Source organism: Macaca fascicularis, chromosome 6 (assembly GCF_037993035.2).
Source record: "Macaca fascicularis isolate 582-1 chromosome 6, T2T-MFA8v1.1".
NCBI lineage: Eukaryota > Metazoa > Chordata > Mammalia > Primates > Cercopithecidae > Macaca > Macaca fascicularis.
In genome coordinates, this window is record NC_088380.1 from 135,283,525 (window position 1) to 135,298,577 (window position 15,053).

Below are 15,053 nucleotides of genomic sequence, written 5' to 3' on the forward strand. Positions count from 1 at the left end.
TATAACCTATACCTATGACTCTTTAACAGGCTGCCTAGGTGATACTCCAGAATTTATGCTCCACTGAAAAACTACCTTATAGGCAAAACATTTATAAAATAAGGCTGTCTGAATTGTCAGAAATTAAATTGCCTAGAACAAGCTCTAACCCATTAACAAAAATCAGCCTCAAGAGTAGTTTTGTATAGTTTGTCATTATTTTATTTATTTATTGTTGTCTTATTTAATTAAGAACACTTAACATGAGACCTACCCGCTCAACCAATTTTTACATGTAAAATGCAGTACTGTCACCTCTAGGCACAATGTGGTGTATCAGATAGCCAAAACTAATTCATCTTGCAAAACTGAAATTTTATATACATTGATTAGCAGTTCCCATTTGCCCCTCCTTCCAGCCCCTGACAATCACTATTCTATTCTTTGCTTCTATGATTTGATTATTTTAGATACTTCATATATTTCAGAGTAATCACCACAAATAACATTATTGTTAAAGTGGTTTAATTTTAAGTCAGCTTTTCTGTTAAATGGGAGCTACTGATTGAACACTTATACTGATAAAATTTCTCGTTGACATGGAACTTGGGCTTAAGTTTTCACTCTGTTAATCTCAGAAAGTGTTGTCCACATGGACAGATACATTAGGGTTCTCTTGAAAAAAGGTGAAATGTAGGTACTTCCCATCATGTAATTCGTTCATTTTGGGTGGCAATTTTAGATGAGCAAAGGTTTCATATATGCAGCATTTGTCAGCAGACTTCAAGAGACTCTCTTTAAATGTTTGCAAAATATTAGGAGATGGAGGACTCTGGATGACAGGCCCTCAATTGCCCCAGAACTCATCCTAATTCAGATTTAGGAAACTGGTGCTTTGTAAGACTAAACCTTCTGGACTCCTTATAATCTCAATGACGCCAGCAAATAATGATTGTATTTTGTATTTATGTGAGTGCACTATCTTCAAAGCATCTTATGTAGGTATCCTGGGAAGTAGATACATTAACCATTCTTGAAACTGAGGGAAGAGGCACAGAAATATTAAATGATTTGCTCAGAGTGATGCAGCTCATAATAGCCAACAATATAACTTTGGCCTGTTAATAGTAGTTTTACCTCATGATGCTTTATTCATGAATAAATTAAATAACTGTAAGAATATCTACGTACATAGTGAAGATTTGCTACATGGTTAAAAGGAGTAGGGCATTAAGAACATGTCCTATGTGTGGCAAATTATAGTTGGTCACAGATTTTTTGCTACTCCTTCCATTAGTGGGTAGAGTGTTGTATTTGTCTGTTCTTGTATTCCTATAAGGAACTATCTGGAACTGGGTAATTTATGAAGAAAAGAGGTTTAATAAGCTCATGGTTTTGCAGACTGTACAGGCTTCTGCTTCTTGAAGGCCTCAGGAAACTTACAATCATGACAGAAGGCGAAGGGGGAGCAGGCACATCTTCACAAGGCTGTCAAGACAAGGAGAGTGAAGGGGAAGGAGAAGGTGCCACACACTTTTAAACAATGAGATCTTGTGAGACCTCTATCAGAAGACAGCACTAGGGGGATGGTGCTAAACCATTAGAAACCACACCCATAATCCAATCATCTCCTAGCAAGCCCGACCTCCAACACTGGGGATTACAATTCAACATGAGATTTGAGTGGGGACACAGAGCCAAACCATATCAAGTATATTCTACTACCTTTGTTTCTGGCCTGGCCTTAGTGACATGCTTACCCAATAGAATGAAGTGGAAGCCCATTCTAATGCAAGGTCATAGGAAGGCTTTCAGCTTCTGCTTGACTTTTGGAACATGCATTCTTAGAGTCCTGAGTCACCACATAAGAAGTCAGACTACTCTGGAAAGACCATGTGGAGAGAACCTGAGACTCAATGGAGAGGGAGAGGTGCCCACTGAGTCCAGCCTTCCAGCCACCCACACCAGAATATCATCTTAGACTCTTTAGATCTGCTCTGCTGTTAGTTGATGTCTCGTAGATCAAAAGAATCAGCACCAGAGCCCTGCTTGGATTTCTATCACCCCAAATTATGAAATGAATAAAATAAAATGGTTGTTGTTATAGCCATGAATTTTTTTGGGGGGGGAGGTAGGCAGTACTTTGTCACACACAATAAATAACCAGAACACTATTATTAAAAGAAGAAACACTAAAGGAAGTGCCACCAAACTAATTGTGAAACCTCCAGCAAAATCCCCAGCAGCAGTACTCACCTAAATTTCCATTCTTTCTATTCCAAAATTACTTCTACTCTTTAGGCTTAGGTGTCACAGTGAACACTGGGACCTTTTAAACTACATAGGTGTTTGGAGTTGAGAGATAAACTGTGTATCAGTTGATGGTCTCTAGTTGGCCAGCATCCTGCAAATATCCTTTACACCTCATACTGTCTGGGCTGTTTTCATTTTGATCATTTACAGTCCTCAGCAGGGTAACTCTCCCCACTTTCTCATTAACTTAATTTCTGCTGCTTCCATTGTCATTATCATCAGTGACTTTGTTATTCTGATTCTTGACCCTTTTGTCTCTGTAGTCTCATGATTGTCCAACCTCCTTAATCCTATTTAATTTATCTCCATTTCTCTTTAGCCATCCACTGGTAACATACCTAGTCATTCTTGGAAAGTATTTCATCTCATCTTCAATTTGAATCTCTGACAACAATCTCCATCTTCAACCCTTAAAATATAGGTATTCTCCAAAGTTCACCTTAGTTTTTCTCTTCTGTTTATACTATTTCTATTCTAGTGGCTTCCTCATTGACTTGAAGTTGATGACCCAGGTCAAGATCTCTCACACCAAGTTAAAAATCACATCCTGGAAAGTAGCCCAAAAACCATTATACTCAACACAACATGAATCTTACTATTCTGTTCTTTTCATAATATCCTTGTTTCTATACATTTCACAACAAGTTTTCTGTACTCTGAGTTGGAATCCCCAGGCCATCTAAACTCTTTCCCTGCTGAATCTTTAGACTCTTGAGCCTCATTTCTTTTTCTCCACTCTTATCACCACTCCAGCAACACCATGCTTCCCTCAGTGTCTTGAGTAAATCTGTCTCTCCAAACTTTGGCTCCTCCCACATCCAATTCCTTTTCTTTCTTACAATGCTCTTACCTCTTTCTTCACCTAGCCACCTCCTATTCATCTTCTCTGTGGCTGTCACTTTTTTCTCCCTAAAAGACTTTTCCTCTTCCTTTTCACTAATAGAGATATTCCCCTCAATTTTATTCAGATACTGGCCACACATACATGTCATCAGCCTTTCTACATGTCTAAGAGTTGAATGTTTATTCATAATAAGTCCATTGTAGTAACTCCATTTTTTTCTCAATGACTGGTTTGCGTATTAGCCCATGGATGATTTGTATCAGTCCAGGTATATTCAGGAGACAGAAACCATATCAGTCGTTTTAACAGGGAGATGTAGTATACTTATTAACCAGATACTGGAGAATTGAAAATGCAAAAAATACAATGTTCAAATATCATACAAAAAATAACTACAGGAAGAAGCTATCACCCCTAGGCCTGGGAAACAGAGAGAAAATATTGGAATTATTAAAACTTAGAAGTACAGAAGAGGACCTCCATGGAGCTCAGGCCCAGACACCTGCAGAGTAGATTCTGGCCGGCTGATGCTAGTATTTCTGAAAGTGTAATGAGGTTGATTCTGGCAATGGGGCAAAACAACAAACTGAAATTATTTTACTGCCCCCTCCAGGAACAAACTGCCGCCACCAGGCTTAAGAAACATTGTTGAGGTTATTGTAAAGTAAGGCTAACAGAAAACAAACAGGAAAGAAAAAATTCCTCCCTTTCCTTCCAGTCTCACAGTCTCCCTCTAGGACTCCCTATTGGCAGAAAATACCAAGGAGAAAGAACTTGGGGTTCCCAATCAATCCCACCCTAAATGCAGTTTTTTATGCCATTTCTTTAAATTGCCCCAGAGATAGACTCCTCACATAACTGCAAAATCCTCACTATCCTTCATGGTCCTGCTCATCACTGACTGTGTCCATTACACTTTCCAATTTAATGTAATCTTCTCTGATTTGCATGTTTCTCTTATGAAATTTTTTGTCTCCTGTTACAATAAGTTATGTACATGCTTTGATTCATGGATTGTACATGCCTTGACACATGGATTTGGAGTCAGACAAAACAAGGTTCAAGTCCAGAGTTCATTACTTAGTAACTCTGTGGTGAGTTACTTAAGCTTTCTAAGTCTCAAATTCCTTATGTGTTTAGAGACACAGACTTTTTCTACAATCTCTGCTCAATAAAATTCCTTTAATGAATACAGTTAAAAAGGGCTCAGTATATTGTGATTACTTCTCAGACAATATTACAATATCGCTAAATGTTGTTTTTTTAATATCCCATGGCTTAGTAATTAAGGTAGAGGTACGTCACCAGAAATGGTTCTCTGTAAATTTGATTAATCAAAATAGAAATAAATGAAGTGTATTTTCATTTTTCTTGAGGACTTACTATTACTAGAATCCTTCTCATTTCAAGGATAACAGATTTTTGATGTTCTAGCCATTGAGAGTTTTACTTACCAAATTCGGATGTATTTTTACTAATAAAAATTAAAGTCCTATCATCTATAGCTTTATAAGTTGTAAGTAAATCATGGAAAGATTTAATATAGTTTAAAAAAGAACATAATTTATTGTTATGTTTTGTTTATAAGGCACATGCCTAGAACACTATTAGGAGAAAATAAAGAATTCTGATATTGTTGAATTTGGGGGATTCAAAGAAATCCCAGGGATTTGTTGGTTAATCTTCTGTCCTTTCAGAAATTTGCTATTAATCATTAGAAATAGAATTCTCCCAACGTTTCTGCAGCTGTTTTAGATTGGAAGTGGTGCTGCTCCACCAGTCTGGCTCTGGAAGAGCCTATTGCATTCAACGAGAATGAAAAGGAGAGAACAATGTCACCAACCTGGATCTAAGCCAGACTGAATGAGAATTAAATTCCTGCCATTTTATTCATATTATAAACAGAGAATGGTCTAAGTAAAATAATAAAAGTTTTGCATAGGCTATTTGGAATTTAATTTTGCTTAAAAGTATAAGCCATTTCTAAAATATGGTGAGTTGGGGTGAGAGGTTGGGGTAGAGGAGAGTTTGGGGGATAGGTTGGGAAGAGAAGGATGCCAAATGTTGAAACCTAGATTGTATATGCATGGTTTAATTGTTCTCTGCAAGCAAAGCTTAAGTTTCCCTGCTATGCTTTAGAGTTTTTCAAGAGTGAATTGCATGTTTCCTAAAAGCAGGTTTAACCTCTAGTAATAAGGATATAATCTAATCTCCCGCAAGGACTATATTAGGAATATAAAGGTAGTATTATTCCTCATGGTTTGAAAGTGAATGGAAATTCTACCCCCAGCTCCATCAAGATTGGCTTAACCACCAATGTAAATTACCCTTATTTGGTTATTGATGTCATATGCTAATGTTTTTTGAAGCAAAAACAGACAACCAGTTCAGCTTTGTAGCAAAGCAGCTGTGGGTCTCAGCCTGCTGATCTTGGGAAAGTTTCTTAATTCCTCAGACTCAATTTCCTCATCTGTAAGTAGGCAATAATGCATAGCTTGCAGAGTTGTGAGAGTCCTATAAAGTGCCTAATAGAATTCCTATAACAGTGAGAAGAAACTCAATAAGTGATAACTAGTAAAGTTGATATTGCATTTTTCTAGTGTTCAGGTCTGAATTAGAGGTCCTAAAGATACTTTGATAAAAAAGGTAAAATGTGTTTCTGTGAACCTAAAATGTAAGAAGCTTAATGTATACTCCTCTGTAGAATAAAGAGAGTTAAACCAATAAAATGCTTTCACCCATTTCCACTCTGAACTTGCCCATCATTCTGAATTACCTTCACTGAAGTTATTCCCATTTAGAGAAATAGGAGTCTCTGTGGAATGAACATCAGGCAAAGCAAGGTTGACTTCTCATCAGGCCTCAGACATTCTTCATATTGCAATGGAGAAAACAACAAAAAATGACCAACTTGGCATCTTTAGGAGGAAGCAAAACTATTAGACAAAAAGGTTTTCTGTATGTGATCTTTATTTCGAAACTGCACGGGAAATTATAGAGCTTGCGTCTTCTATTCCGTTAGCCCCCTGAAGTTAATTGAAGCTAAATTACACAGTGCACGTTTAGACAGGAGATTCCTAGGAAATGTTTCCCACTGGCTCTCCATAATGTATTATTCTACATGCCAACTTTGAGAATTGCAGAATTGAATAAAGTTCAGCTGGGTCATAAATAAGGTAATTGGATATAATTAATTCTCTACAATATGAAAAGTTCCTCTTTCCTTCAAGTTTCTCTGGTCTCAGATCGAATAAGGAGTAGATAGAAATAGACGGGGGTATGGGGTGTGAGGGAGTTGAGAATCTTGATTCTTCGTAGATAGAATGATTTTCTGTATTCTGTTCTGATTCATGTATGTGCCCAAAGAAATAAAGGCCAAGAGGCTGCTTCATTGTATGATAGAACAAATAAAGCTTGTTAACTGTCATTCTGTGACATTCCAGCATTGCTTCCTTGTCCTCTTTTTTATTTTTACTTGACTATAATATATTTATTTTTACCGAAAAGAAATTTTAATCATACCAAAGTTATTTTTCTCACCCTTTTTTCATCCCCCCTCCTTCTAATCTCATGGTTGACTGGGAAAATGAATAAATAAATTCCTAAGGGGCCAAACCCAGGGCCCTTTGATGATACAGAGGGAATCCAGATGTTCACCCTGCCCCCTACCTCCTATAAAGGGTTTCATGGAATTTGTTGCTGGTCACAATATACCTCCTAAAAAAGAGTTTTCTCCTGCAGTTTTACAGGTATTATTAAATTAAGTTTCCACCTTTTGTTTCAAATAACAGATGAAATGGTATCTTTCAGAGCTGACTTGCTACCTCTAGTGACTACATTCTGCACAATCTCATAGGTATGGGTTGTCAATACGCCATTTAAGAAAGATTTATATCTAAGATCATTCTATTCTTTTCAGGTCTATACGTTTGTGCCTCTGGCTGGTCACATGGACACATGCTCTGTTCTGCTGCTCTCTTACAGGAAAGTAGACACCAGCATGGTCACCAGATTCAGACAATAGATGATAGGATAAGGTTTCATTTTGATTGAATTTAATTTAACTCTGTGAAAATTGTGTTTTTATTGGCTAATTTTAGACAATTACGTCTCAGTTGAACTAGGCCACTTTCTTCTAGCATTTTTAAACTTTAAAACATATATTTTTATAATTTCTTTATGAAATATGTTTGTGGCAAGGAAAATAGTCTTCATAAAACCAGAATATATTTAATAATTCTCCTGAACCATGAACTATTTCTTTATATGATCCCTCCCCTCTGGGAAATAACTGAATGAACAAATGGATCTTACCCCATATATGGAAGTTTTTTTAAAAAAAACCCAAAGCACAGAAAGTTTTTGAAAATAAAATTCTTATCACAGGCTTCCAAGGGAAAGCACCCAGACTCCAACCTGTAGAAATGCAAGGCCAATAGACAAAAAAGGAGAAAGAATAGGCTCCAAGGAGTCCTAGGGTGAGATACAGAGATAATCCCCTAAGCAGGACACTCTATATTAGAAGAGCAGTTGAAACAGGAAAGTCAATAAAGTGTAATAGTTTAGTAACTGATTTCAGGAAACAAATCATTCTGAACCCCTATTTTATGGATGAATGAAATTCTGAAATTTGAGATGGGGCTTCACAAGTTTTAGGGCAACAACTATCAAATAAAAGCACAGCTGGGACCCTTGCTTTAAAAAAGCCTGGATTTTCTTAGTGGGTTAATAATAGTAGCAATTCTTAAGATAAAATCATTTAGAAATGGAAAGTTGGTTGACATTTTGTATGTTTGCCTAACTGACTATGGAAATTTAATATATAGTATTCTATTTCCAGAAAAAAGGAAGAAAAAAATTAAAAGAATGTATAAACTATCCAAGGTAAAACAAAATCTCTGTCCAAGTTTTTCTGAAAATATAGGTTGTGTTTGAAGAATAAAAGGTTTCAATTATTACATTCTGGCTCTGCCAAAAGAGCAAACACAAGATGACAGTTAAATTTATGAGACTGTCAGTGTTGTTTTACCTAAAACAGAACTTTCCTCCCATATCTATTCTCACCCTCTGAGATACAGGATTAAGATGCTATTCTCACATTCTGGAATAAGGGATTAATCGTTCTCCACTGTTATTTCTCATTTTTTATAGCTCTATTACAGTGCTCCATTGAGGATATAATATTACGTGTAAAACTACAGGAGAAATCTCATCAAAGAGTTAATGAACAAAAAGATGTAAGAAAAGAAAACTCTGTGAACCACAGAATATATTTAAAATGTCTCATGTCATTTACTTAAATGCTTTATATGATTAGAAAAATACAAAGAAGGAGACTTGGTAGAAAATAATTTTTGTACCAGACATGTCAATCACAGGGATTATCTTACCCACAGGCTTTCTGAGAGTGCAGCCATGACCAGATTTATTTTGGATCATGAAACCCTTCCCAGATGACCACAGCTGATTAGACCAGGGATGGACACCTGACCCAAGTGCTGCCAATCCGTAGATGGGGCAGAGCATATTACTTTGTCAAGTGTGAAAAACCATTTCCAAATTGGAATGCTAGTAATTATCTAGATCTATCAGATGCTCCTTCTCTGAGGAATTTGACCTGGGAATATGAAAAGAATCAAGTAGACAGCAACAAGAATGAAAGTAAATTGATACAAAGGGAAGTACACATACTCAGAATAGCTGCAGAGTGATAATGCTACTGAGGTAACCAGAGCTGCCTGGAGTCTAGAGGACTTTTCAGATCCAGTATCAATCAGACTGGGCTGAGTTTCCTGCCAAAATTCCCTCTTTCTTATTGTCACACATATTCTTGCAATAAACTTCCATTACAAGAGCTAGCTGTTGACAAGAAAAGCCAAACTCTGTAAAATATTTGAAGAGATTTATTCTGAGCCAAATGTGAGGACTGTGACCCATGACATGGCCTCAGGAGGTCCTGAGAACATATGCCAAGATTATTGGGTTACAGCTTCATTTTATATATCTTAGGGAGGCATAAGACATCAATCAATACATGTGCAGTATACATTGGTTTGGTCTGGGAAGGTGTGACAACTTGAAGCAGGGGGCTTATAAGTCACAGGTGGATTCAAAGATTTTCTGATTGGCAGTTGGTTGAAAGAGCTAAGTTATCTAAAAACCTGGAATCAATAGAAATGAGTGCCTGGGTTAAGATAAGGGGTTATGGAAATCAAGGTTCTTATTATGTAGATGGAGTCTCAGAAATGTTTCCTATTTAGGCCTTTAAAAGATACTAGACTCTTAACTAATCTCCTCAGGATCAGAAAAATACCTAAAATGGGAAAGGGATTGTCTATAGTAGGTAAATTTTCCCCGCAAGAGACAGTTTTGCAGGGCCATTTCAAAATATGTGAAATAAACATATTTTGGGTAAAATATTTTGATTTCTTACAGGGCCTGCTATCTGTCATGTGATGCTATACTAGAGTCGGGTTAGAATTTGGTATCTTATTTCTAAAAAGAGTCTGTTAGTCTTAAGATCTCTGTTTTAATGTTAATGCTGGTCAGCCATGCTTGAATTCCAGTGGGAGGAAAGTATAATGAGGCATGTCTGACCCCTGCTTCCCATCATTGCCTGAACTAGCTTTTCAGGTTTCTTTGGAGTCCTCCTGGCTGAAAGCAGGGGTCCCTTCAGTTGGCTGGGGGGCTTAGAATTTTATTTTTGGTTTACATAGCCTCAAGGAGTTCTGGATTCTTGAACTCAAAATAGCCTCAATCAAAAGAAGGTGAGATCGCTGTTGCTATAATTTAAATATGTACCCCAAAGTTCATGTGTGGAAAACATAGTCTCCAGTGCAACAGTGTTGAAAGGTGAGACCTTTAAGAGGTGATTTGGTCATGAGGGCTCTGCCTCATAAAAGGATGAGTTACATTTCCTTCCCTTCCATCCCACCTCTTGCCCTCTCTTGCTCTCTCCCCTTCCACCCTGTGATGACACAGCAAGAAGGCCCTTGCTAGATGCTAGCCCTCTGACCTTAGATGCCCCAGCATCCAGACCTGTAAGAAACAAGTCTCTGTTCTTTATAAATTACAAAACAAGCTAAGGCAGAAAATTGGTACTGAGAAGTCAGGCTGTGGCTCTAATAAATCTCTGGAAATGTTGAAGTGCCTTTGGAACTGGGTAATGGGTAAGGGCTGGAGGAATTTGGAGAAACAGGCTAGAGAAAGTCTAGATTGATGTGAATGGAGTATTAAGGGTAATTCTAGTGAGTGCTGAGAGGAAGACAAGAGCTATAGAGAGAGCCTAATTCTTCTCAGGTATTACTTAAGTGATAAGAATGTTGGTAGAAATATGGATGATAAAGTTCATTCTGATGAGGACTTAGATTGAAATGAGAAACAAGGTATTGGAAAGTGGAGTAAAGTTTATCCTTGTTATAGAGTTGCAAAGAACTTGACAGAGTTGTGTTGTGTCCTAGAACTTTGTGGAAGAAAGAACTTAAGAATGATGAATGAGGATGTCTGGCAGAAGAAATATCTAAGCAGCAGGTATCTTACATATATAAGAAATATCTAAAGCTGCTTTTGGGTTTACAGTAAAATAAAAAGAGGAAGTAATTTCCTAAAGAAGGAATTTATAATTAAAAGGAAAGCAGAATGAAAAGATTTGGGAAACTCTTGGGCTGGCCATGTAAAGAATTTTAAAATGTGTTGGGAGAGAATACTAAGGTGCGGCCAAGTGACTATTCTGCTAAAGAGAATTAACATTAATAGAAAGAAGTCAGGTTCTATTCATTAAGACAATGGGAGAAAGACCTCAATTGTATTTCAGAGATCTTCAAGGCAAGCTAGGACTCTGAGGGCAAGGTTTCCGGAGAGGCTTCTGTGGGACCTCAGCATTTGCTGCTCAGGTCACCTCAGGATTCTGCTTCCTGCATTCCAGTGCAGAACCCCTTGGCTGCCCCAGCCCCTGACTCAAGTAGATCCAGATGGAGCTCATGCTACAGCTCCAGACAGCACAAGCAGGAAGCCTCAGTAGCATCTATGTGATGCCAACTCATAGATGTGCAGAGAGCATGAGCTGTGGGGCCATGGTGGCCTCCACTTATATTTCAAAAGATATTACAGACTGCCTGGGGGCCCAGGGAGAAACCTGCTTCAAGGGTGGAGGATCCACAGATAGTCCCCATTAGGGCAAAGCCTAGTGGAGTAATGGGAGTAGGGCAGCCCCCAAGATCACAGAGCTTGAAAGTCAAAGGCACAAGCCTCCAACCTGTGAGAATTTCTGGGTTGACTGAACCCAGCAAAGCCACAGGGGTGGGGCTGCCTGAGGCCTTGCAAGCCCAGCCACTACCCTGGTGTGCTTAGGATGCAGGATATGACGTTAAAGGAAATTATTATCCAGCTTTAATACTTAAGGTTGTTTTCCTTGATGGGTTTTGACTTACCTGGGGCCTGTTACTTCTTTCTTACCTATTTCTCCCTTAAGAAATGAGAATGTCTACCTGATGCCTTTCCCACCATTGTATTTTGGAAGTAAATAACTTGTTCTGATTTCACAGTTGCACAGCTGGAAGAGAATTTGCCTCAGGATGAATTGTGCCTTGAGTTTCACTCATTTCTGATGAGGCTCTGGACTTGTGTTGGAAATTTAATCCCCAATGCAACATTGTTGAAAGGAGGGACCTTTAAGACGTGATGTGACTGGGCACAGTGACTCATATCTGCAATCCCAGCACTTGGGGGACCAAAGTGGGAGAATCTCTTGAGCCCAGGCATTCGAAACCAGCTTGGGAAACACAGGGAGACCCCATCTCTTAAAAGAAAAATATTAGCTGGGCAGGGTGGCACACACCTGTAGTTCCAGCTACTCAAGAGGCTAAGGCAAGAGGCTCACTTGAGCCTAGGAGTTTAAAGCTGCAATGATCTGTGATCATGCCACTACACTCCAGCCTGGACAACAGAGTGAGACCCTATCTTAAAAAAAAAAAAAGAAAGAAAGAAAGAAAGAAAGAAAGAAAGAAAGAAAGAAAGAAAGAAAGAAAGGAAGGAAGGAAACCCCAAACCAAACCAAACCAAACCAACCAAACAAATAAACAAAATAGAGGTGATTTGGTCATGAAGGCTCTGCCCACATCAATGGATTAGTTGTTATTGCAAAAGTGAATTAGTTATTATGGAAATGGTTTTCTAACAAAAGGATGTGTTCAGCTTACTTTCTCTCTCTCTCTTTCTCTCACCCTCTCTCATCATTTCACTTTCTGTCCTAGGATGATGCAGTAAAAAGGCCCTTGCCAGATGGAGGCCCCTCCTTGTTGGATGCCCCAGCCTCCAGAACTGTGAGAAATAAACTTCTGTTCTTTACAAATTACCCAATCTTTGGTATTTTGTTATAGCAGCACAAAACAGATGGAGACAACTGTCAACAAAGCAACCTTTACTAAGCATCATGGTTCTGCAGACACTATACTATGCACTGGCAGTGCCAACAAGAGCTTATATATGTGCTCTGGCTGGAGAGATGGAACAGAAAAAAATAATAACAATATGAAGTACCCTAAATACCAAATACTTGGTACTCATCAAAATTCCAATTGGGAAATATCATATTAGTAACAATGTGCTAGTTAAGAATGCAGGCTTTGGACATTCATGTACCTGAGTACAACCCAGCTGACTCTGCCCTCCATCTGTTGGCTGAGTAAATTTGGGTAAGTTATTTAACTTGGTACTTCTCTAAAGACTGGTTCATAGATCAGCAGCAACAACCTTGCTTAGAACTTATTAGAAATGCAAGTTCTAAGACCCTGCTCTACACATACTGAGTCAGAAACTCCAGTATTGGAAAAACAAATTTTACATTAACATGCTCTTCAGGTATTCCTGATATTTGTGGAAGTTTGAGAACCCCTACTGAACCTAAGTCTCAGGATAATAGATATGTGTTGTTTTGAAGACTAAATGTTCAGCACGTATAATAATGGGGTCTAGCAATGTTAGTTAATTTATTATTACTATTGAAGGGCAGAGGAGAAGGTTGCTTCTGAGCTGGTTTTAGGATTAAGTAAATGTGGAGAAAGGGGAGGTCATTCTAGGAAGTAGAAAGGTACAATGCTTTGAAAGGCTCTGTGCTAGAGATTTCATCAGATTTTGGAGTCAGGTAGATTCTGGACAATGTTTGGAAATAGACATTGGATTCAAATCTCAGCTTCACTACTTGAAGTTTTGGATTATTTACTTAACTGGAATATATTTACTAAAAATTGGGATAATAAGTCCCCTAGATAATTATTGGAGGATTAAATGAGATAATGTATGTAATGTTCAAGGCAGAGTGCTTGGTATTTGCTAAATATTAGTTGCTGTTGTTACTTTCATTATTATTATCTATTACTTGATAATTTCTTTATTTTTTCCTTTCTGTTTTTTTTTTTTAACTTTTAAATGACTGAGTTCTCCTCATCTTTCAGGATTTTGCTTAAATGTCTTGTCTTTAGTGAGACTTCCATGATTAAATAAGGTAAAAAATAACCCCTTCCTTGTTCTCTATTTTGAGATCTTCCTTCCTTCCTTCCTTCCTTCCTTCCTTCCTTCCTTCCTTCCTTCCTTCTTTCATTCCTTCCTTCTTTCCTTCCTTCCTTCCTGCCTTCCTTCCTTCCTGTATTTCTCCCTAATTAGCAAACAATTGTAGTATTAATTCTTATAACTACTTGTTTGCAGTTTTAGTTTTTAGAATAGTGCCTTTTTATTTTATTTATTTATTGTTATTAAACAATAAATATTTGTTTAATAGATAAATGAATGATTGTTGATGCAAATGCCATGAGAGTGATGCCCACAAATAGGATCTTCAAGCAAATATTCAACTTGTATCAAGCACAGCCATTCTGCAAAAACAACATCTCAGTAGCACCTGTGGCCAAAGAGAGATGATGAAAGAGATCATCTGGAAGGAAGAAAAATGCTCTTTCTTTTCACTGCGATGGTTTGGTGACAGTGATCAAAACAAGTAAAGTCATTCAGATATATACATATTTATGAAATATGACAACTTGTATGTTTCATTTTTACATATTAATCTGGCTCTCCTTTCTTGGATAAATTTCTCTAACATATATTAATGGATTTCCCTTGAAAAGTGATCATTTTTCTTTTTTTATTTTGCAAGTAGCCATGGTTTAAGTTTTGTTAATTCCTACTGAAAATTCTCAGCCTGAAAAATCAAAAATAGTCTTCAGCAAGACCTTTTTGAACAGCATACATTGAGGGGAGATATTTACATCCTACTGTGGTTGAGGCTATTAGTTCTACTCTTATATTTATCGCTCTTAGAACATTTTGCAACATTATTCTAATAAATGCAGATGATTAGTACGTTAATACTCACATATCATGCACTCATGGTTAATATAAAACTGCATGTTTAACTTCTTAAAAGAATAGTAGATAGAAGAATATACAGTGGTTACATTTTTCTGAAGAGCAGGATCAAAATATACACTTTTTAAAAAGTTAACGTATGAGAAAAAATATATGGAGAAATATTTTATTAGCATTAGACTTTCAAATTTGCTTGCTAACTTAAAAATATCTTATTCTCAGAATACGCTCATATTAATTTCTTTAATTATGCCAAATGATCCATGCGTGTTATGTTCTGCATTAAATATCTGTTGTCTTTTTTCTTTTTCTTTCTCTGTTAGTGAATTGTATAGAAACCTAACCTCTGGTGCATAAATCAAAATGCTGCTTCATTTCACTCTCATTATCTTCCACAAACAAGACATATTTAATGTGGACATGCGCAACTGATATACTTTAAGACTCATGTTTGAGGCATGTCAGTCCATTCTCAGAAGCATGAGGCAGCACAGGAATAAGCCAGAGTGGGACCTGGTAACGGAGCTTCCCACTGGGAGGGTAGACTCTGGGGAAG

At 37.4% G+C, this 15,053-nt stretch overlaps 1 long non-coding RNA gene across 2 annotated transcripts in view; it reads left to right on the top strand.

Moving 5' to 3' along the window:
- LOC141407058 (uncharacterized) overlaps positions 1-14,799 on the top strand; it is a 178,341-nt gene extending 163,542 nt beyond the window's left edge. The window contains exons 4-7 of one of the 2 annotated variants that reach the window (XR_012414048.1): positions 10,597-10,666; positions 12,388-12,828; positions 13,588-13,637; positions 13,911-14,126. This is a non-coding gene — a long non-coding RNA (uncharacterized lncRNA). Of the gene's footprint in view, positions 1-10,596; positions 10,667-12,387; positions 12,829-13,587; positions 13,638-13,910 lie in introns of both variants that reach the window. The other variant, XR_012414047.1, reaches the window with a different exon arrangement.
- Positions 14,800-15,053: the final 254 nt, after the last annotated feature.